The 22,165-nt window shown below is 41.9% G+C and overlaps 1 long non-coding RNA gene across 1 annotated transcript in view; it reads right to left on the reverse strand.

Moving 5' to 3' along the window:
- LOC117099677 overlaps positions 1–21,221 on the reverse strand; it is a 183,626-nt gene extending 162,405 nt beyond the window's left edge. The window contains exons 1-2 of the long non-coding RNA XR_004443946.1: positions 21,137–21,221; positions 20,269–20,361 (exon numbers count right to left, since the gene is read on the reverse strand). This is a non-coding gene — a long non-coding RNA (uncharacterized LOC117099677). The remainder of the gene's footprint in view (positions 1–20,268; positions 20,362–21,136) is intronic.
- Positions 21,222–22,165: the final 944 nt, after the last annotated feature.

The following is a 22,165-nucleotide window of genomic DNA, read 5'->3' on the forward strand; positions in this document are numbered from 1 at the left end:
AAAAGAGGCTTATTTTAAGGAACTGGTTCACACAACTGTGGAGGCTTGGTAAGTCCAAAATCTTCAGGGTGGGTCAGCAGGCTAGAGACCCAAGGAAGAGCTTCCATTTGCAGCTAAAGGTGGTCTGCTAGTAGAATTCCTTCTTCTTCCAGAAAGGTCTTTGTTCTATTAAGGCCTTCAACTAATTGGATGAGGCCCACCTACATTATAAAGAGTAATCTGCTTTACTCAAAGTCACAGATTTAAATGTTAATCTCATCCAAAAAACCATCTTCACAGAAATATCTAGAATAATGTTTCACCAAATATCTGTGCACCATGGCCCAGTCAAGTCGACATAAAATTAACCATCACAGATAGGTAGGTAGGTGGAAAGATACATGTTAGATAGATGGATGGGTGGGTGGATAGATGGATGGATAGAAGATTGATAGATCGATGATAGATAGATAGATAGATAGATAGATAGATAGATAGATAGATAGACAATATAGCTATAGAAATACATGAGAGATAGAGATAGAGATGATGGAGACTGAGATACATGGTTTCTGGAAGGATTCATTCCCACATTGAATACTCTGGGGGAGAACTGGGAATATATTTCTTAATTGTTCAAATTTTTTACAGTGAAAATGTACTGATAAATTATTTGCTCTCTCCGTGTGTGTGTGTGTGTGTGTGTGCGCGCGCGCGCACACACACACATGTTTAAAGAACAAGGATTCTGGAGGGAAGAAAGGGAAAAGAATGCTATTTATTCCTTCAAACCGCTGGCAAAAGAGCTCTGTTTTCCTCTGCTTCTTTGTAAAAGGAGGTTAGTGTTACAGTCACCTATCAGATGCCAGGCACGTGCTAGGCACTGGGTGTGGGGAAGGAACAAAAAGGAAGAGCTAAACTCCTGGAACATACATTCATATTGTTTAATTCTAAAACAGCTCCATGAGGTAGATAGCCATGCCTCATTTTTGAAGATGAGAACACTTTCATAGATGAGGTGTTGTTAAGAAAACATCCCTAGCCCACACGTTTTCCCCCAGAGGCTTAGTCTGTCAGTACCCAAATCTCATGCTCTGCTTAGGACAAATACCGGACACTCTCTGCAAAGGGCATCTGTGTCTCTTAGAAATTAGCACAACAAGCATGTTGCAGCTTTTTCAAAGAGACTTCAATTTTCCTCCTGCAGCTCAGATAAACTTTCCACTGCCTGTGGACCCTGGCCGCGGTTGGCAGCCGGCTCCAGCACAGGCGTGCCAAACACAAATAAAGTTCGAAGGACAAACTCAGCCAGAAAGCATCAGAGCTTTCCATCCAGCATCCAGACTTATTATTTCTTATTATTTCTGAAGAGCATCCACTGCTCTTTTAAAAACAAGGGCCCTATTTTGTGAGCTGCTCAATGGTCTATTTTAAACTCATGGCTGTGTTTGTTTACGTTCAATCCTAGGCCTTGGCCTTTGCAATAAACCGCCACTGGCATCGTGCAAAAAGCTAGTGGAGACTGCCATATCACTGTTTACAGCTTTCTCACTTCAAGAAAGGGGTGGAAATCGAATATTTGCAATTGTCCAAATTCTGAGAGGGCTCTAGAGAGGAAAAACAGTGCCAAGCTGACAGGTCTAAGAATTTCTGGGGCAGGAGTGAGTAGTATCTAGGGGTTGAAATGGAAAAAGAGTGAATTATCCTACACTGAGGGAAATAATCAACATGTTCATATAGTCAGCAAATACTCATTGAGCACCCACTGTGTACCAGGCACTGTTCTAAGCACTTGAACACAGCAATGAACAAAACAAAGAAGCTGCCCGTAGGGAACTTACATTCTAGTGAGGGAAAACAGACAATAAACAATAATTAATAATATGTTATATATTATGTTTATGATAGATTAAAAATAATAATCATTAATACATTAGAGAAACTTCAGATGTTTCTCACAGAAGTTCAAGACTTTTCCTAAAGAGAAGGCCAGATCCTAATGTGACATTGGCCAATCATTTCAGAATTGTGAAGCTGAGCTGTGAGCACTGCTGGTGTGATTTTTATCATCTCTTCAACCCTCCTCATCAATTTGGCTCATATGTCTGCTCACCAAGGCGGAGCTCCAGTATAACAGGGAAGGAGGCCAGACTGATTCTCCATGGCCTCCAGACCTCCCCCCACAGCATGCCCTCCCTTTCCTGGAGACAAGAAAGCTTCAATCTCCACACTGACATCAGCAAGACCTTCCCTCTTCTGCATCCCAACCCCTCAGGTCAGAGAGAAAACAAGTTGATACAAACACAGTTTAACACTGAATGGACTCTGGTTTGCATCCCACAAGTATTTTCTTTTTTTTCTCTTACTATTTTTAATTGACACATAATAATTGTACATATTTATGGGGTACAGTGTGATATTTGTATACTATACATACATATAATATGTAATGATTGAATCAGGGTAATTGCTATCACCTCAATCGTTTGTCATTTAATTATTTGATTTGTATTGGTAACACTCAAAATTTGCTTTTCTAGCCATTTGAAAATACATAATAAGTTGTCCATTATCGTCACCCAACAGTGCTCTAAAACACTAGAACTTATTCCTAATATCTAGGTATAATTTTGTATCTGTTAACCAACTTCTGACTGATCACCCTGCCCCACTCACCCTTTCCAGCCTCTAGTAACCACTATACTATTCCACACTTCTATGAGATTAACTTTTTAAGCTTCTGCACACAAGTGAAAACACGCAGTATTTCTCTTTGTGTGCTTGGTTTATTTTACTTAATATAATGTCCTCCAAGCTTATCTGCATTGCCATGAATAACAAAATTTTTTATTTTTATGGCTAAATAGTATTCCACTGTGAGTATATACAACATGTTTCTTTATCCATTCATCTTTTATGGACCCTTGGGTTGATTCCATGTCTTGGCTATTGTGAATAGTGCTGCAATAAACACGAGAGTAAAGATATCTCATCAGTATACGGATATCCTTTTTTTTTGGTATATATTTAGCAGTGGGATTGCTAGATCATATGGTAGTTCTATTTTCAGCTTTTTGAGGAACCCCATACTGTTTTCCATAATGGCTGTACTAATTTACATTCCTACCAACAGTGTTCCCCTTTCTCTACATTCTTGCCAGCACTTGTTGTGTTTTGTCTTTTTGATAATAACCCTTCTAACTAGAATGAGATGATTTCCCATTGTGGTTTTGATTTGCATTTCCCTGATGATTAGTGATATTGAGCATTTTTTATATGCCTGTTGACCATCTGTATGTTTTCTTTTAAGAGATGTCTATTCTGCTCATTTGCGCATTTTCTAATCAGATTATTTGGTTTTTGCTGTTGAGTTGTCTGAGATCCTTGTATATTCTGAATATTACTCCCTTATTGGATGAATAGTTTGAAAATATTTTCTCCCATTCTCTGAGTTGTCTTTTCACTCTGTTGATTGCTTCCTTTGCTGTGCAGAAGTTTTTAGTTTAAAATAATCCCACGTGTCTATATTTGGTTTTGTTGCCTGTGCTTTTGAGGTCTTCTCCATAAAATCTTTGCCCAAATCAATATACTAAACTGTTTCCCATGTATGTTTTCTTGTACTAGTTTTATAGTTTTGGGTCCTATATGTAAGTCTTGAATCCATTTTGAGTTGATTTTTATATCTGGTGAGACATAGGGGTCTTGTTTTATTCTTCTACATTTGGATATCCAGTTTCCTAGCATCATTTGTTGAAGAGACTGTCCATCCCTCAATGAATGTTCTTGGTAGCTTTGTTGAAAATCAGTTGACCATAAATATGTGGATTTATTTCTGGGTTCTCTAATCTATTCCAATGGTCTATATGTTTGTTTTTATGCCAGTACCATGCCATTTGGGTTACTATAGCTTTGTAGAATATTTTGAAGCCAGGTAGTATGATGCCTCCAGCTTTGTTCTTTTTGTTCAGGACTGTTTTGACTATTTGGGTTCTTTTGTGGTTTCATATAAATTTTAGGATTTTTTTCTGTGAAGAATGTTATTAAAATTTTGATAGAAATTGCATTGAATCTGTAGCTTGCTTTATGTGGTATGATCATTTTCACAATATTAATTCTTCCAATCCATGAACATGGAATGTCTTTCTGTTTTTGTGTATCTTCCTCAATTTTTCATCTATGTTTTACAGTTTTTCTTGCAGAGATCTTTCACCTCCTTGGCTAAGTTTATTCCTAGATATTTTTGTAGCTACTATAAATTTCTGCTAGTTCACTGTTGGTATATCGAAATGCTACTAATTGTTGTCTGTTGATTTTGTATCCTGCAATTTACTGATATTTCATTTATCAGTACTAAGTATTTTGGTGGAGCTTTTGGGGTTTTCTGTATATAAGATCATGTCATCTGCAAACAAGGACTATGTATTTGCTGTTTAAGTGACAACTCCCCTCTCCACTCCCTCTCAGGGACAATGCCTAAACAAAAGCCTATCCTTGATGAAGAAATTTCAGACTCTGTGAAACCTAAATAAGCAAGCTAGTTTTACACCAAGAGGCCTTCTGGTTACCTTCTCGGAATCATATAAATCTTTATCTCTGCCCCCCAGGTCTGCCGTTCACTCTCCCCTTGCATCCTTCCTTGCCAAATTTCAGAAACAATTCCTTTTTTTTTCTAGGGATCAGTAGTTACTATATAAAATCACATCAGAAAATCTGCATATTTGAACAAGACACTTGTTAAGAAGGCCTTTGAGTGCGCTTTGGAAGAGGGGATCCAGTACAGATTGATCCCGTGGAATCACATCAGAAAATCTGCATATTTGAACAAGACACTTGTTAAGAAGGCCTTTGAGTGCGCTTTGGAAGAGGGGATCCAGTACAGATTGATCCCGTGGTCTATACAGAGGGACACACACTGCAGTGATGTTTTTGACAAGACCCATGGTTGATTTGCCAGTTCATTAATGAATGAACCTAGAATTGCACATTACTTTAGCTCTAGAGAAAGCATGTGATTACAGCATTTGTGGTGTAAAATGCTATAATTAAAGATGCAAAACATGGTTTATTACACACCCATTTTCAGTGCTTGGAACTTTCTGAAACAGTCTCCTTTTTAGAAGCACTATGTGCAGGTAATGAGCCTCAGGAGGTTTTCTTCCACCCAGGGCATACAAAAGATGTAAAAGACCAGGGCTGGAGTGAAGAAAGGGGCATCCAAATTGCTATAAAGAAAGAAGAAAATGAGACCTACCTTGTCCGGTGAAAAAGTGAAAGAAGGATGCCCACCTCTCTCAGAATTGAGCCCCAAATAGCTGGATCTCAAGGGCTGGGATAAAGTGCTGTTTTGCATTCAGAAGGTGGCATTTGGAAATTATATCATAGATCTGAAAGACTCCATTTCAACAGGAGATCATTATAATATAGAGTTTGTACTCTTATACTAAGTTCACAGCGGTTTCTTCTGAGCCATTAAAAAATAAATAACTGTAATCTTAACAAAGACAAAAACACCATCATAGACATATAGCTTATGTTCCCTGCCAACAGCACCAAGAAAATTGCCTGGCTGCACCTGACATGTCTGAGTTAGAGCAGGTAAAAGAAATGGTCCTGATTTTCCAGGTAGGGAAAGGAAGGTAATGAGGCACAGAGAGGTTAGGCGAGCTGCCCAGGGAGAGGCAGGGCAGCAGCCAAATCAGGACAAAAACTAGCATTCCTGATTCCCTATTCAGTGCTCATACTCCTCAGACTGCACTGTCTCAGAAATGTCAAATACATTATGCGGGAATATTGGGAGTCTGTGTTGAGTCAGAAAAGACTTGATTTCCAGTTAATAAAATTATCAGCACACACACGGAATAAAAATGTCCTCCCTAGCAGACTGTACACCTCAGAGAAGACCCTGGGAGCCTAGTTACCCCCAAGCAGCACACCCCTGTAAATGCTGGTTAATAGCAAAGCTGTAAGATGCTGCTCCCCCAGCCTACCCACCCCTTCAGGACACATGATTAATTGTAAACCTGGAAGAACATCTGAATAAATATCGCAGAGCGGAGGGAGTAGGGACAGTGACACTGGAAGCTCCTATCTAAGTAGTAACTTTTTTACCCTTTTCTTGATCCAAAAAATATAAATGTGTGGAGGATGTCAGATAGAGAATTTCTCATCTTAGCTGCAAATGCACATGCAGACGATAAGACTGCAAATTCCAACCAAGCCAGGCTAGGAACACCTCACTATAAACATCCAGGCCTTTTGGCCCTTCTCGGGAAGGTATTCTAAAGGATACTTGGATCTGGGCCATGTGTGTACACATTGTATGCATACATGTACACACACACTGTGCACAGTATAATTTTCTGTAAATTTTTATGAAGGTATGTGCTACACTGAACTACGATAAACTGATTTCATAAAATTATAAAATGATCTTTATATATTCCTTGGAAAATCATTAGTCAACATCTGTGGTTTGAACTGGTCTGGAAAAGCATCTTTTCAGACCTCCAATGAGAGATGCGCTAGAACCCTCTTCAGTCACCTCTAGGAGAGCTTAAAAACTTTGTCACTAGAAAGTTCTTCCTTAAGCTTACACCCATTAAACTGTGGCTTAAACCAATTCCCTCTATCCTATCAGAATCAGTATCATATTTGCTTTCTTTTGGCAAATTCCAATTTTTCTTTTCAGTACTGGTAGTAACCAAGGACTTCTTGGTAATAAGAAGACAGCATGCAGACTTATGTGAAAACAAACGGAAATCATGAATGAGGATCTTTTACTACAATCTAGACTTAATGTTTCTAGCTGAAGTTGAGAACAAGAGTGTAAGTTACCTGGTCTATACCTGAATTGGCTGAGAAAACTTTGGTTATTTCTACCTAACATGACCAGTTTAAACTTTAATAGTAGTCATGGAGTTTTGGTCATTCTATCTCAGCATGGATTAGCATTTCTGGTGTACACGTGGGTAAAACTGAAAACCCTAAAGGTGAAGATTCAATTAACTTTGCTAAGGCCAGTAAAACAACCAGTGTATCCCTCATATGTCCTTATCAGAGGGAATGCCAGATCTTGGCTTTTGATCCTAGCATAAACATTAATTTGCTGTGCAACCCTGGGAAAAATCACTTGATCTCTCTGAACTTCCACTCTTTTTCACTTTTGAAGTGAGGGTAGCAGAAGAGATTATCTCAAAGGGGACTAAGATGTCTAAGATTCTGCCTAACAATGTTATGATGATGATGAATTGAGACAAAGCTTGTGAACTGCTTAGCTCAAAGTCTGGTACACAGTAAGCACTCAATAAATGTTCACTATCATTATCAACTTGTTATTATATATGCACACTCTGGGCTCACCAACTTGAAACATAACTTTCGGTCCTATTCCATTGTCCTGTAAGGACGTTATCGTTGAGCTCCAAGATCAAGCAATAGGTAAGTTCACAATAGTTGTAGAAAACTGTATCTCTAACCATAAGTTAAGTCTGTGAAACTTTAGGATCATGGGAGTGGCATACAATAAAGCATAAAAAGGCCCCATGAAGTCATCAATTTAGTCTGTTCCTTAGTGGTTGGGCAGCAATGCCTCAAATCAGAATGAAGACCAGTTCTGTGTCTTCATTACTTGATCGCTAAGTGTGTCAAAGACTTACCCTGGGTGCTGCCTAAATACTACTGTATGTGGTTTCTGTCATTCCTTACGACCACTTGACACTTTCCTTCTCCTGTGCACATAGGAAGACCATATGTCCCCATCCCCCTTGCAGTTGGGTTAGGGCCATTAGAGTTTAGCAGTGGTGACATTTAGAGTTTAGCATCTGGACATTAGAGTTTAGCAGTGGTGATATACCCATTTTCAGACATAATCCTTAAGAGCATCCATGAGACACTGCATCCCTCTTTTCCCTTAGTTGCAACTGTGGAAGCCACATGTGGAAACAACGAAGTGATAAGATGGAAGCAACGTGGATCCCACACGGAAGAAAGCTGCCTTGAAATGTTGCCCAACCCACACCAAACTTGACAAAAGCAAGAAGTAAAGCTTCACAGTGTCATGCCACAGGTATGTCAGGGTTTGCTTCTGCAGTGTAACTTATCATATCCTAATTAGTAAGAAGTCTGGGTCTTCAACATATTAAGGGAATTGACATTTATTAAGTAACTACAGTGTTTGTCAAACTGTGATGCAATCCATTCCTTGGTCATAAAATCATTGTAGTGGGTTGCAATCACCATATCCAATGAAAAAACACAATATAATAGAAATTACCAGGGAGCATTTTTAGGCTATAGGTTAAAACTGTTTTATGAAAAGTTTGTTTTCGTTTTAAAAGTGCACGTATGTAGTTGCTTGTGCCGGCTCACGATGTAAACTGCATTTCTTACTGTGGTTCATGGTCAAAACTTTAAGAGTCTCTCAAAGCAATCTTATAAGGTTGGTATTATCTCCATTTCATAGCTAAGGACACCACCATTCGGAAAGGACTAATTGATTTTTCAAAGTTACACAGTTACTAAATTGTGGCACTGGTATTTAAGCCAAGCTCATGTGATGGTCTTCATCAAAGCTGGTGCAACCAGCAGCCCCTGGCCCAAAGCCACACCAGCCAGCTTCCTCCTGGGTCTCCTGAATATGCAGCCTCCAACTTTACCTGGCCCTTCGCACATTTTTAGGAGCCATGTGTGAGCATTTCAATAGCTTCTATTTGCAAATATTTTAAACAGGTAGCATTTTAAAATACACACCTATCTATAAAATGGATCAATTTATATTTGATTTTTCCCAAGTGGTACCCTGAATACCACGGAAGGAAAACCCAGGTTACCTAGGAGAAATGTTGGCTGATGCCAGGCCAATGATGGCAAAAGGGAGTCTGATATTTATAAATCACAAGCATAAGACAGGAAAAAGAGAAACCATCCATTCTTATAAGGCAGATGAGGTAAAACAGAAAAACTTGAACTCTCACAAGGCCTATCAGTTCCACTCATTCTCATTGATTCCTTAAGTGCATCTGTGGACAATTCTAAACTAAAATATGAACGCTGCATCGCGTGAAAGTCCATGGTAACTATTCCTAGAAGCTTTGCCCCCTTTAAATATCAATCCATGTGCTTGTCAGCTTGGCTTCTAGGAAGTTCAGGCCTTGATCCTTTTGGGGAATGTAAACATTTTGCTGCCCAATTTGGAAGTTGGAAGTGCCATTCTCAGTCTCATTCTTCGACATAAGGCAGGGTGCCATGGCCACCAGACTGGAGAAGTTCAGGGTCATATTTTCAGGTTTTACTTAGTATGAGCAAGAGACACGGTACTGTCAAGTTCATCTTTAACCCTTAGTAAAAGGGCCAGAATTCAAAAAGAGCTTAGGAAGGTCATTCAAGTCTTGGCTGGTAGCTTCCCAGGGAGCTGAGTCATGCTTGGAAGGTGGTGTGGTGGAAGATCTCTAGCCTTTTGGCCGGCAGAGGAGCTTCCTGCATGCAGGGAACCAAGCCCAATGCCCACAGGGTCAGACAGGTAACAAAATGAACAGAAGTCTAAGGACATTTCCCAGCCACTTTAAGTGGTGTCTCTTCTATTCTAGCACAGCCTCACCAGGACAGCTGCCAGAGACAAACCTTTTAGCTTGCCTTGAGGTCCCCTGAAGAGCCACAATAATAAAGGCTAGCAAGACTGACTTTGTAACCCCCACACCCTGCCTGGGCAGCTCCACCCTCAGTCTGACATCGCAAACATATGTGGACACATCATGACTCCCAGCTCCCTTACGGCTGACCGAGTGGTCCTGGAGGCAGGATCTTTCACGTTAAATACTTCCAGCTCAAATATTCCATCAGCAACGTGTGGGCCCCATCTGGGCTCACATGTCCTGGCATGGCCTCGCCCACACCCCTCCTTATCTACCCCCAAGACATAACAGTCTGATGTTCCTGCTCTTCATCCATGTCTTTTGGGAAGGGAAGATGTTACTCACTAACCTAACGAATGTATTTAAAAATTGCAGCTGACTGCCATAGTAAATTCATGTCATGTTTTTTACGATAGATAATATTTCAGAGACACAGTCCTGAATGTAACCAAAAAAAAAAAAAAAAAGTCTTTTTAGAAAAACAATTTCTGTTCAGAAACTCAGCTGCCCAGCTTTCAGCTGTTACTTCTATAGAAAAAACACATTCTGAATTGTGGCAAGCAGGCGACAGAGCCAGCAAGGGACTGGTACGTAGAAGGACTTTTTGTGTAACTTACACCTCATGTGGGAAACTCCAGTCATGGTGCCGCACCTTTAAATCTCATTAAGCCGCTTCTAGGTATCAAAGGTGGGCCAGTCGTGCCATTTCCTGAGTCCTGTCAAGCACGGTTACAGGAAATTGACAAAAGAGCTTCCATTAGCTTAGCCAAAATTCACGTGTCCCTATTATTAAGATGCTGCCAAGTTTGATCACCCTCTTAATCTATCAAGACTCCAAAAGGATAATCTCTTAAAAGCTTCCCCCTTTCCCACCCTTTCTACCCCCAAGTCTTTTTCTTTGTGGCTTAAATCAAGGTAAGTTGATTTTGCACAAAGTTTGGAGGAAAAACGTGCTGGTAGTTGGTAGCTGACAGAAAACAAACATGAGACTTTTCTACCTGGAAACTGTTCCCTTTGATTCAAGACTGAATGTCACCACTTTGTAAACAAAGAAGATGATTTAAAAATGCTGCCTTCCTTTTATTTTTTTTTTTTTAACTTTTTTTTGTTTTTCAACCAAGAGTCTTCTCACAGTACCTGGCACTCAAAAACTCAAATACTCAAAGGGATTACGTGCTCTTTGCTGGTTTTGTTTTATAAGCCAGAGGCCATTCAAAGAAAATAGAGCTTCCCATCCAGGTGTCCCTGCCTGGTAAAATAATGGATGCAGATTGATGTGATCTGGATGTAAAGGACATTAACATCCTCAGACCCCTGACAGGCACACTGCCAGCCTGGCTCCGGAAAGGCCTTGAAGAGCAGAGCAAGACTCACTTGCACCCCTGGACATCTCCGGACGAGGGCTTTTATTTCGGGACAAGCCTACAGGCAGGTGCTCCTCCCCCTCACAACAGAATGGGCATGCAAGACGGACTGCCTGCCTTATTGATTTAAGACGGCCAGCTGACAATACACTGCGCCTCCTTTTATTTATTTCCAGAAGGTACACCTTTCTCCAAACTGAATTGTCTTTGATTTAAAAGCAGGGGTGTCTTCCCCCACATCCCCCCGCTCAGCAAAGAAACTGAATCCATCTCGACACAGCTGCTCAAAGGCTGGCTGGTGGCTGTTACCTACTGAGGAGAGCTTTTGTGCTGCCCAAGAGAAGACAAGGACCGCACTGTGCCCATAATTTTTGATCATCCCGGTTTAAATATGCTGTGTGTCAATCAGAGAAGTTTGAAGAACATTATAATTACAAAATATATTCCTGCTCTATAATCAGTATTGTTTGTTATAGTGGACTTAGCCGTGATAACAATTTCAATATGTAATTCATGGAACTTACAAACACTTATTTTACATGTATGTTCAGGAACTATGCTGGGAAGAAGGAGAACAAATCAAAGGGAACTGCACTGGTCAATGGCATGTCTGATGCAGGGTTGTCCTCTTGTGATGGTGACAGTGACGATACAATGGTAATCAACTGTCCCCACTTTGCAGACATTGTGTGGTCAGAACACCTTGGCCTGGAACACTGGATCAGAACACATTAGGTTCATTAAATAATTAACAATTGCCTCAATTTTACTTTCATGTTGTGTGGGATTTTGCAGGACTCAGCCTAAGTCAGGCAGGCTCCCACAGTCACCTTCAAGTTGTGCATATGTGTGTGTTTTCTTTTTTCTTTTTTCTTTTTTTTTTTTTTTTTTGAGATAGAGTCTCGCTCTGTCACCCAGGCTGAACTGCAGTGGGGTGGTCTTGTCTCACTGCAGCCTCCGCCTTCCAGGTTCCAGCGATTCTCCTGCCTTAGCCTCCCAGGTAGCTGGAATTACAGGCACGTGCCACCACCCCCAGCTAAGTTTTGTATTTTTAGTAGAGACAAGGTTTCACCATTTTGGCCTGGCTGGTCTCAAACTCCTGACCTCAGTGATCCGCCCACCTCAGCCTCCCAAAGTGCTAGGATTATAGGCATGAGCCACCATGCCCAGGTGTGCGTGTTCTTAAGAGGCCAGGAAAAGAAACAAGAGAGGAAGCCCACCAAGACACCAGGATGGTGCCTCTTAGAGGTGCCTCTAAGTGGCAGACTGGGTATAAATTTTTAAAAGGTCCTTGATACACCCTCACCCTTCTCTCCACTTTGAAACCTGATTAGCAAACCCACTTACCCACCCCGGATGACTTCCTTCACACTCGCCTCCCACAGGGACCTCCTACTTTGACATCAGGATCATCCACCCGCACTCCAGGCCTGGAGAATGGACTGCACAGAGTTGGCTGCCTTCCTGGGAGTCCCTCATGAGCCATCACAGTGAGGCAAGCTCCAAGTAAGAAACAGTTTGCCTTCGCTGACTTCCTTTGACCTACAGGGTCAAACATACATATTTTAGGCTACCAATCCCATGCTGTCCACCATCGGGCCCCAGCCTTGCAATGCATCCTCCCTATAAAAAGCCCTCTTATTCACAATTCCCTGTACCCTGCCAGGAGTTACTGCCACCGCCTCTGCTTGTGCCCTTTCTTCTGCTCTGAGGGCACTCCCCAGCCCTCCCACTCTACTCTCATCCTATCCATCTAGATCCTACCAGTGCTCACCCATAGACTACCCATTCCCAGAACTCCACACCAGGACTGAGTCTCAAAGTCTCTCGTTTGACACGTGGTATACCCCCTCTTCGGTTGAGTTGCAGAATTTCAGAATGGAAAAGGGCGTTACCCATCACCTGATGCAGCACCCTTCCCTTGTTCTTCTGTTGACAGCTCCTACATGTAGACTCAGTTTGCCCAATTCCCAGACCCGTGATCATGCCCCTAGCCATGCAGCTTCCTGTGCTTCTGTAGTGCATGTGGCCCGTCTGCTGCCTCTCCCTGCTCTCTCCAGAGCTTCCCCTGGTGCCCCTCCCTGTAGAAGAACATGAAAGAGCTGGCAAATAAAATCCCTGCTGCCATAATGATTTAGGTTGGCTGACAGCTCTGAGGCTGTAAGTTCTCCTTTTACTATCCACAATGTATAGCCTTCTCCCAAGTAAATTACCTATTATTTAAAAGACAGGTTGTCCTCGTCCCACCTTTATCTCTTTTCCCCAACTCCTCCCCACAAAATGAATCCTTGTCAAGGCAATAGATGTCTTCCTTAATTGCCACAGTTTTTCTTCCCAATTGTAGAATCACTAGCTTTCCGAAAGTTCAAGATCCCGAGTTCTGGATCGTGTGCCAGGGAGAGATAAAATCAAATACCAGGAGATGAGGTACAGAGGGAAGGAAGCGAGAGCCTGCCCCTCTGTGAGTCTTGGTCTGCCCTTCCCAGACTGCACTGCACCCCATGCTCTGGTCAGTCCAAAGTGCCACTCACACGAATGCCAGCTTCTGATACCCTCATTTCCTCCCACGTCTAATATTCACCTCGCCAGGCCTTGTCTGCTTTGTTCTCAGAGTTTAAAATCATTTTTTTTTCTTTTGAACAAGCCACTGTAACTCATTAGGGTAGTCCTATGAGAACACATAAGGAGATATGCAGTATATGTTTAATTCAGGAGTAGCATCGACTTGGAGTAGAAAGGGAAGGTTTCATGGAAGAAAGAGAATTTGAAATGGGCCTGGAAAGACAACTGGGTTTGTTCAGAGCATTTCAAGTAGAGGACATGAGGAGACAAAGTCACAGGAGTAAGATCCAATATGGCGGCAGATAATCGATCAGGACTAAATGTGAACTACAGAAGCTCCTCGGCAACACACCTACAGATGGTCACCAGCGATGCAGTAAACAGCCTTTCCACCATCACTTGGGCAAGTGGAAAGAAGGGGGTGGGCAGAAAGAGAAGGACGGAAGGTGGAGACCTCTAGGAAGACAAAGCAACCAAATGTCACTCCTGGGGCGCCCAGCCAAATGCAGGGGCCTATCAGGGAGCTGACGGTGAGCGTTGGGAAGGGCCCTGGGGACATTTTCCCTGCCTTGTCCCCCTCTCTGCCAGCACTAGCCACAGAAGGGATAATGAAATATTAATTCTATCTGATCTGGGGCCACCCAAGCAGGATCATGTTACATGATACTTTAATGACCACAATTCAGGCAACACAGCCTGGCTGTGAAGGAGGAACTCCTCTCCCAGCCCAAATCCAAAAGGTGCTCATGTTACAGGAAGGAGCAGGAAGTGGGGCCCAGAAACGGATCATGGGACCCCATGCATGCCCCCCGGGCCCCCTGAGATCCTGCTCAGTCCATTCGAAATAGGAAGACATCCACTACTTTCCACCTTTTTCCTTGTCGCCACTAAGGTGAGCTGTTCTTCAGCATAGAGTGTCACTCCAGAACTAATAAAACGTGAAAGTCTAATTGTATTAGCAATTTCCCATCATATTCTATTAATATGTATCGTATTGGTATCCATTTTCACTAATGTGACATGAAAGGCAGTAATGTGATTACTTTTTTAGTGGAAACAAATGCTAATGTAATTAAATGTTGACCACATAGGCTGGGAGATATGGCAACCACCAGGTATTTGGGACTTTCTTCCTCTAGAAGAAAGAAAGAAAGTGGAGGAAGAGGCAGGTGTCAATCAGAATTGGACAAAAATATTTCAAGCATACCATAGAAATCTATGGTCAAAATCTGCCACCCAACGAGCTCTTCTCTAGGACAATGCCTGGCACACAGTAGGTTCCTGGGATGCAGTGGGAGGCAAAGCAATGTAGAAATAAGAACTTGGTTGTTGATAGAGAGAGATCTGGCCTCATATATTCTGGAATCTAGCTGGGGAATTTGGGGCAAGTTAATTTCTTTAAGCCTTAGTTTAACCATTTGAATAATGGAAATAATAGCAGCACCAAACTCAGAAATTCTTATTAAATGAAATGACATCATCCTCTTAAAGCACTTAGCACAGTTTCTGGCACATGGTAAATGGTCACTAGATGCTGGAAATTATTGCTGTGGTAAACACAGGAGCAGAATAGACTCAATTTTTTTGTCCAATGACGTCAGTTCATGTTCTGCATGTCGCCCTTTCAAATATGCCTCTGTTGTCCCGGAATAATTTACTTTTTTTAGAAGACTCAGAAGGAGATACCACATTCAAACTATAAGGAAAGAGAATATGGGAAATGGGAAGCAAGCCTACCCACAAACCTTTCTGAATTCTGTTCTCTACTGAGCTAAGAATGAGTGAGAGCTTAAGGCTCAAATTTCCAAACAGACCAACTACCATTTTGGAGAGTTGAAAAAAAGTGTTGTTTGTTGTTGTTGTTGTTGTTTTCATCCAGGTCCTTTGTTCCTTCTTCCTGCATAGTTCAGAAGTGAAAACCCAAAAGCCCTTTTCTCCCTACTGTCTGCCAGGAAACAAAAGGGATATTTACCTAGAGACGCGGTCATTGCCAGGGACACAGAGGGTGTGCAGTGAGCACCCAGCACTGCTGACCCAGGCTGCTAACCAGCTGGGCAGCACTCCAGGTGACATGTGGCAGAGGGTCTGAGACTCTTCTCAGCCAGGGCACACAGAGGAGAAGAGCCGGGAATGAGGCAGCAGACCAGAGGGCCACTTGTGGTTGATTCCCAGCAGAATCAGAGCAATACAATATAGATTCTGGCTATCCAAGGCTGCCAGAAAGATTTCTGCCCAGAGTGGCACTAGATAATTTCCAAGTTCCCTTCTCACTGGAAGAGCCTCTGGCTCTATAACACTGGCCTGACAGACACAAACCACTGGTCCACCAACCTAGACTTCTAACAAGCTACTCAGTGCTATTCCGTCTTTCAGCATCCCTAAAACAAAAACCTTTCCCTGGGACATTTGGAATTGCATCTATAAAATGGGAATGGGCTTGTCCAAGGTGACTGGTGTCCCTCCAGGTCAAGATACATCAAAAATTTCATTTTCTACATCAGAGGATTCCAAACACTTGGAGGCTTACATAACTTAGAATTCCATCTGACTGGTCTTCTTATAAATAGGGTTTATGTGCTAAGCATTTGTGCTAAGCACTTTATTTAATACTAACATCAACTCCCTGAGGAAGGCACTATTAACCTCCTTTTATACCTAAGTTCAGACTCAGAGAAATTAAGTGACTTGCCAAAGGCCAACAGCCAGTGCGGGATAGAAGTAAGAACTGAACCTAGGCTGGCCCTAACCCCAGTATTCTTCTCCAGAGAACCACCTACCGTTGTGGGGAAACGCCTTTTCTTGCAGAAGTTGCTGGAAGCTCACTTAGGGAAGAGATTACATTTCACCAAATCCAATGAAATCAGGAGCTCTGTGTTTATCCCTGCCTCCCCCTCTCACCAACTCTGCCAGCCTGACCTGTGATTTGACCTGTCTGAGCAAGGAAGCCATGTGATTTACAGTCCAGACCAGGACGTATCTGAGAATGAGAGGAAGCACTAATCAGACAGAACACTGGGAGAACAGACAAACCGGGACTGTCCTATGAAAATGGAAACATGGTCACAGAGCCTCGCACACTCAGTTCCAAAATGAGGAGTTTGGATGAAACCTCAAGGTCATCTCCTTGTGAAAAAGGGAAGATATATGCGTCTGGTCAGCTCACCAGGAATACAAAACAGGGACTGTCGAAGGCCAAATGAGTACACAGAAAGCAAATGTTTACATTTGTTCGTGTATTGCTTAAATTCTGAAAACATGACAAAACACTTAAAAGAAAAGTCACTTCTAATTTTCTAATCTCACTAACTATAACTCTCTTGGAATTTAGCGCATTTTCTTTCCTCATTTTTACTTATGTTTAAAACAACACCATTAGATATAAACATACATCTCTTTTTAATCAAAAGAGAGTAATCATGTTCCACACATCAGCCTGCACTATGCTTTTCCTCATGTCAGCTTTGCCTAGTAAGGTGATAGCTGTGTTATATTCCACTGCATGAACGAAATCATACATCTGACCATTTTCCCTATTTCCAGACATTTAAGTTGTAACCGACTCTTTCACAAACCAACTATTAACAATGCCATTATAGCCTGGGCACAGTGACTCATGACTGTAATCTCAGGACTTTGGGAAGCCATGGCAGGAGGATCATTTGAAGCCAAGGGTTTGAGACCAGCCTGGGCAGCAAAGCGAAACCCCATCGCTACAAAAGAAAAGTCATTATACATATATCCTTAAACGTACACAATATTCCTGATATTATCTTATGCTTAGGTGCTAGATAAGAACATTTTCAATTCTTAGAGACCCAACTACACTACTCACCCAAAAGGCTGTACCAATTTACATTCCCATTCCCACTGACGCTGTATGAGTCTGCCCATTTCCTCACACACTTAACAGCATCAAGTTGTTTTCATTTTTCTCAATCTGCTAGGTGGAAAATATATATAATATTGTTTAATTTACATTTCTTGAATAACTAGTGAGGTTGAGTATCTTCTCAAATGTCTCTCAGCACTGGTATGTATTTTGTAAATTACCTGTTCATACTTTTGCATACTTTTGCTCATTTTGCTACAGGTTGTGGATCTTTTGCTTTCTGCTTTTTAAGACCTCTTTGTATACGAAGAATATTAATCCTTTATATGGCATGCCAATGTCTCCTTCCAGTTGGTCATTTGTCTTTTACATGTGTTTACGTTGTCTTTTGTTATATAGAAAAGTTTTGCCTTTATTGAGTTCTATTGTATCTATTCTTTCTCTAGGGATTCCCACCTTCCTCTGAAAGCCATCCTATCCCCAGGTTTATTACAATTTTGTTCACAGTGAAAGTTCAGAGCACAAGTAGACTTCTGGAGTCATCCGGAAAGAGGGGCACACAGGCAGCCAGGCTTCTTCTCCTTTTCTCTCAAAATGCCCCAAAGGGCAGAGAAGAGTAAATCCACACTGCCAAGGGACAGGGGCCCTAGCTCAGAATTCCAGTGGAAGGCAAAAAGTTTTTAGAAATCCTGGGTTTCATCTTAACAATGCATTAGAAATTTATTTTCCACTCCATAATTTATTGGTATTTGTTTTTCTATAAAAGTCATATTTTGGTGACTAACCAATTAAAGTATTTAACTTCTCCTTCTTGAAATCCACTAGGCTGATGGGGCAGCATTGAGTCCTCTGGTAGTAACTGAACCCCAGTCTGAGATGCACCAATGCAACAGGGCTCTGCAAGATTTACCAAGCCTTCCCCAGTGTTCACATTACTGTGAACATTACACCAAAGCAGAACTGAGGGACACTGTCCAGTTGACAAGTTTCACAGTTTAGGAAGCTTAAAGTTCCTTCCAGGATATGTCATCACGGCATCTGACCACAGTACTGGACCAGAGCAGGAGCAGGGTCTGACCTTTCAGGACCTCTTTCCAATGCCTCCCTTTCCCGTCCGCTCTCCTCCCCTTCTTCCACCAATGTGCCCCAGCTCCTTCACCTCCCTTCCACTCATCCCAAACTTTTCTCATGATCCCCAAACTCATCTAGTTGCTCCACAGTTTTCCAGCATATTCTTTAAAGAAGCAGCTTTACTCCTGGCTGCTTCAGAGCCACAGATTTCAGACCTGCACTCAGCCATCCAAAGGCCTAGGCAAGAAAAGCCAAGGATACACAGAATGTGGCATCTCCCGCTAGGACAGGTGGGGCAGAAGGTTGAGTGTTGATGCTGCACTGATTGCTCAGAGGCACCTTAGTTATCCTCAGTCTCCTGATGGGCAAAATGGAGCTAACAACAGAGCTACTTAGGATAAAATGAGTCAATATGAAGTCCTTCAAACAGCATCTGTCACAAAGTTAGCATTCAACAAATGTTAGCTGTTGTCAATATTCTTATACTATATACAAATGCTCAGTTAGGATTTGTCAATTAGTGAATGAGTCTTGCGCCACCACTTTCATCCACAAGAACAAGTGCCCCATGCCCCAGGTGTTCCAAACCAAGGAGGGATAGAGTCTGGAGTAGGCAGCAGTAGGTGTTAAGCTGATATGTTAGGATAAGTAACTAGCTTGCCTGTCACATGGCACTTGCATCCTAGGCTGTTCCACAAAAGAACAGCAGGAGATCTGGGTCTTGGTTTACATCACTCCCAGCAAAAAAGATTTCGATGAGAAGAAACCGTCCTCAGAAGGACTAATTTTTTCAGATGGATTTACCTGGTGTCAGTTCACACCTTCACAAAGTCTGACATTCCTTCTCTTGGGTTGATCCTGTAGAGCTCCCTCACACTTTTCACTCTCTCTTTTCAATTCTGAAGCAGCATTGCGATTTGCCACTGCTGTACCGTTTTCATTCCAACGGCCCGTAGGGTCCTATTCCCAGCATGGCCCTACCTCTTGCTAAATGACAAAAGATCAAAGCTTTCATAAAGCCACAATGAGAAGGAAAGGGAGATCAGGTTATCTGGGCCATTCACCATCCACATACCCAGGCCTGTGTGCACTCATTCGTGTATACATACACACACACACACACACACACACACACGCACACACACACACACCTCTGCCAGATTATAAATTGCAAAACCAAACAAGTCATAAACGCTTATGAGAGACAAGGGGGAAAAGCCATGCCAGGAAGATAACAACAACAATGTCAAATTTCAGACACGACCAGGTTTTGGGGAGGGGGGGCAGTTCCAAACCAGGGGTTTGGGATAGAAAAGCTGACAGCCCCTTAAAACTAAAGCAGCTGGACTGGGTGCCACTATAATAAATCAAAATCAGTTATGTACAGTGTAAAATTATCATTTGGAAATCACTCTCTCTGAATAATTCAATCATTGACTTTCACATCAAACAACGATTTCAACCACCCACACACACAGTTCAGCCTCACACTGGTCTTAAACTCTCTTTAATTATCGGCATTAACCTATCACATTACTATTTCATTCCTATTTCATCCTGGGGGAGGGGTCAGTGATTATGATAAATCACAATGAATAAGAAAGACTTTGAGCTGTCCTTCCACACGGCTCTGGTGTTCCCTTGATCTGACGGTGACAGGTCTGCCTTTGTCCCAGGAAGGGACAAGGACAGATAAGCAGCCTCCCTCTTGACAAATGCATTACGGATGCCAGTCAGGAGAAAAAGGCCAAAAATGCTTTAGAACCCGGCTCTGCAGCCATGTGTGGCTGTCTCCCATGCTTATACCCCAGGCTGGGCAGGGGTATCAACTTACCCCTCTGGTCGGTGGGTGGAACATGGAAAACCAGGTAAACAAGTTTCACCTGCAGCCTGGTTCTCATAATATCCCCACTGGGCAACCGTTACCCTAAAATAAGAATAAAAAACAACAATTTTTTAAAGACATGCATTTGTCTAAAGTTAATCACTTACCTCTTGGAAGAACACCTTAGCCACAGATGGTGAGTTGCCTATTATATTCTTTTAGTGGGGGCTCTGGCCCTTGCCTTAGTGATCCCCAAGAAAGCAGGGGTGCACAAGAATGGACATGAAGTGAAATATTTCACTTAGGAAAAAGGGGGTTTCCTCCATTACTGGTTTGGAGTCCAGTTTCCTAGTTCTGCGTATTTAGGGGTGTCCCCACATACCTCTCCCTCCCTCTTACCTGTTAGAGCTTCCAGTTTCCATATATTTAATAGTGAAGGGCAATCTAACAAAAGGATAAGAATGTTTTTATAAAGATGTTCGTTGCAACACGCTCATAGGGAAAGAAGAAAACAACTTCAGTGTCTAGTTTGGTGCATAGGTTAAATACATTGTGCCACATCCATTCAGTGGACTGCATTTCAACCATTGAAGATCATGTTGTACATGTGTATTTATAAGCAATAGAAAGCTGTTCATAATAGAGTTAAGATAAAAAAGGTGAATCACGTGAGACCATACAAACATGTTTGACTCTATTTTTTTAATATGTAAGAAGGAGAACAAATTATGTTAGGCTATGTTCGAAATTCTAATCATGGTTACATCTGTGTAGTGCTATTATTACAAGTGGTGCTTACTTCTCATGCTCTACTTTTATTTCTATTCCTATTTTCTAATTACTCTAAAAAAGGGCAAATGAATAGAGTGGTTCAGACCTTGGATCTGCAGCCAGTCTTCTTGGATCAAATCTACTTCTGCCACTTAGGGATATGACTTCAGGTACATTATTTAACACTACAGCGCCTCAGTTTCTTTATCTGTAAAATGGAGAGATAATGATCTCAACTTTAGGATTACTGTGAGGATCAATGGAGTTACTTTCGTAGAGTGCTTAGAAATGTGGCTGGCATGTAGTAAACACTAGGCAAGTGTAAGCTATGATTATTAAGATCATCACATATTTCTTGCATAATTAAAAAATAAAATCCTGGGGCCACAGGACAGCTGTTGAACTTTAGGCACATCCACATCTCTTGGCGTGAGTGTCCTCAATAGTAAAATGAGTGAATTAGATAGATGACCTTAAAGACCAGTCCCCATTCTGTGATGACATAATTCAACGGGGATGCTTCTAGTGGGCCCTGAAGGTAGCACAGAGGTGAAAGGGGACACTTCAGAACAGGCTTGCAGAGGGGGCTGGTGGGAAGAGAAGGAGATGGGACCTGTGAGACAGATCAGAGCCCCACAAGCTTTGTGGCGTGCAGGGGAAGGAAGACTGCGAGAAAGTCAGCCAAGGCGGCTGCCTCTCCACTCAACTATGTGATTAAGTGACTGGCTTCTGTTTTTCACAAAGCCAGACTCCAGCTCAAAGAATCTCAGGGACTATTTTAAAGACAAGTTATTCCTTTGTTTTTAATTGTAATTAAGTAGGTATTTTATAATATTTAAATGGTGAAATTTACATGTCACTTCCATGATGAGCTGGGTACCCTTCACCAGAGGGAGAGAACGTAAGTTTAAGAGGACTGCTGTGTATTATTTTGTGATTAGTGCATTTATGCAATTGTGAGTAGAATGGAGTAGAACAGAGATACTGGGATATTTCAAGACTTCATTAAACATGCCAGAACTTTAACAAATTTACTTGGAGCCAAAGTTTATTCATGTTAAGATTTCATTCATCCTTCTTCCCATACTTTGACAAAATGTTTAAGTTAGTTTCTCATTTTATTTGTCTACTGAGT

This window comes from Trachypithecus francoisi, unplaced genomic scaffold (genome assembly GCF_009764315.1).
Source record: "Trachypithecus francoisi isolate TF-2019V2 unplaced genomic scaffold, Tfra_2.0 Lachesis_group17, whole genome shotgun sequence".
NCBI classification, from domain to species: Eukaryota; Metazoa; Chordata; class Mammalia; order Primates; family Cercopithecidae; genus Trachypithecus; species Trachypithecus francoisi.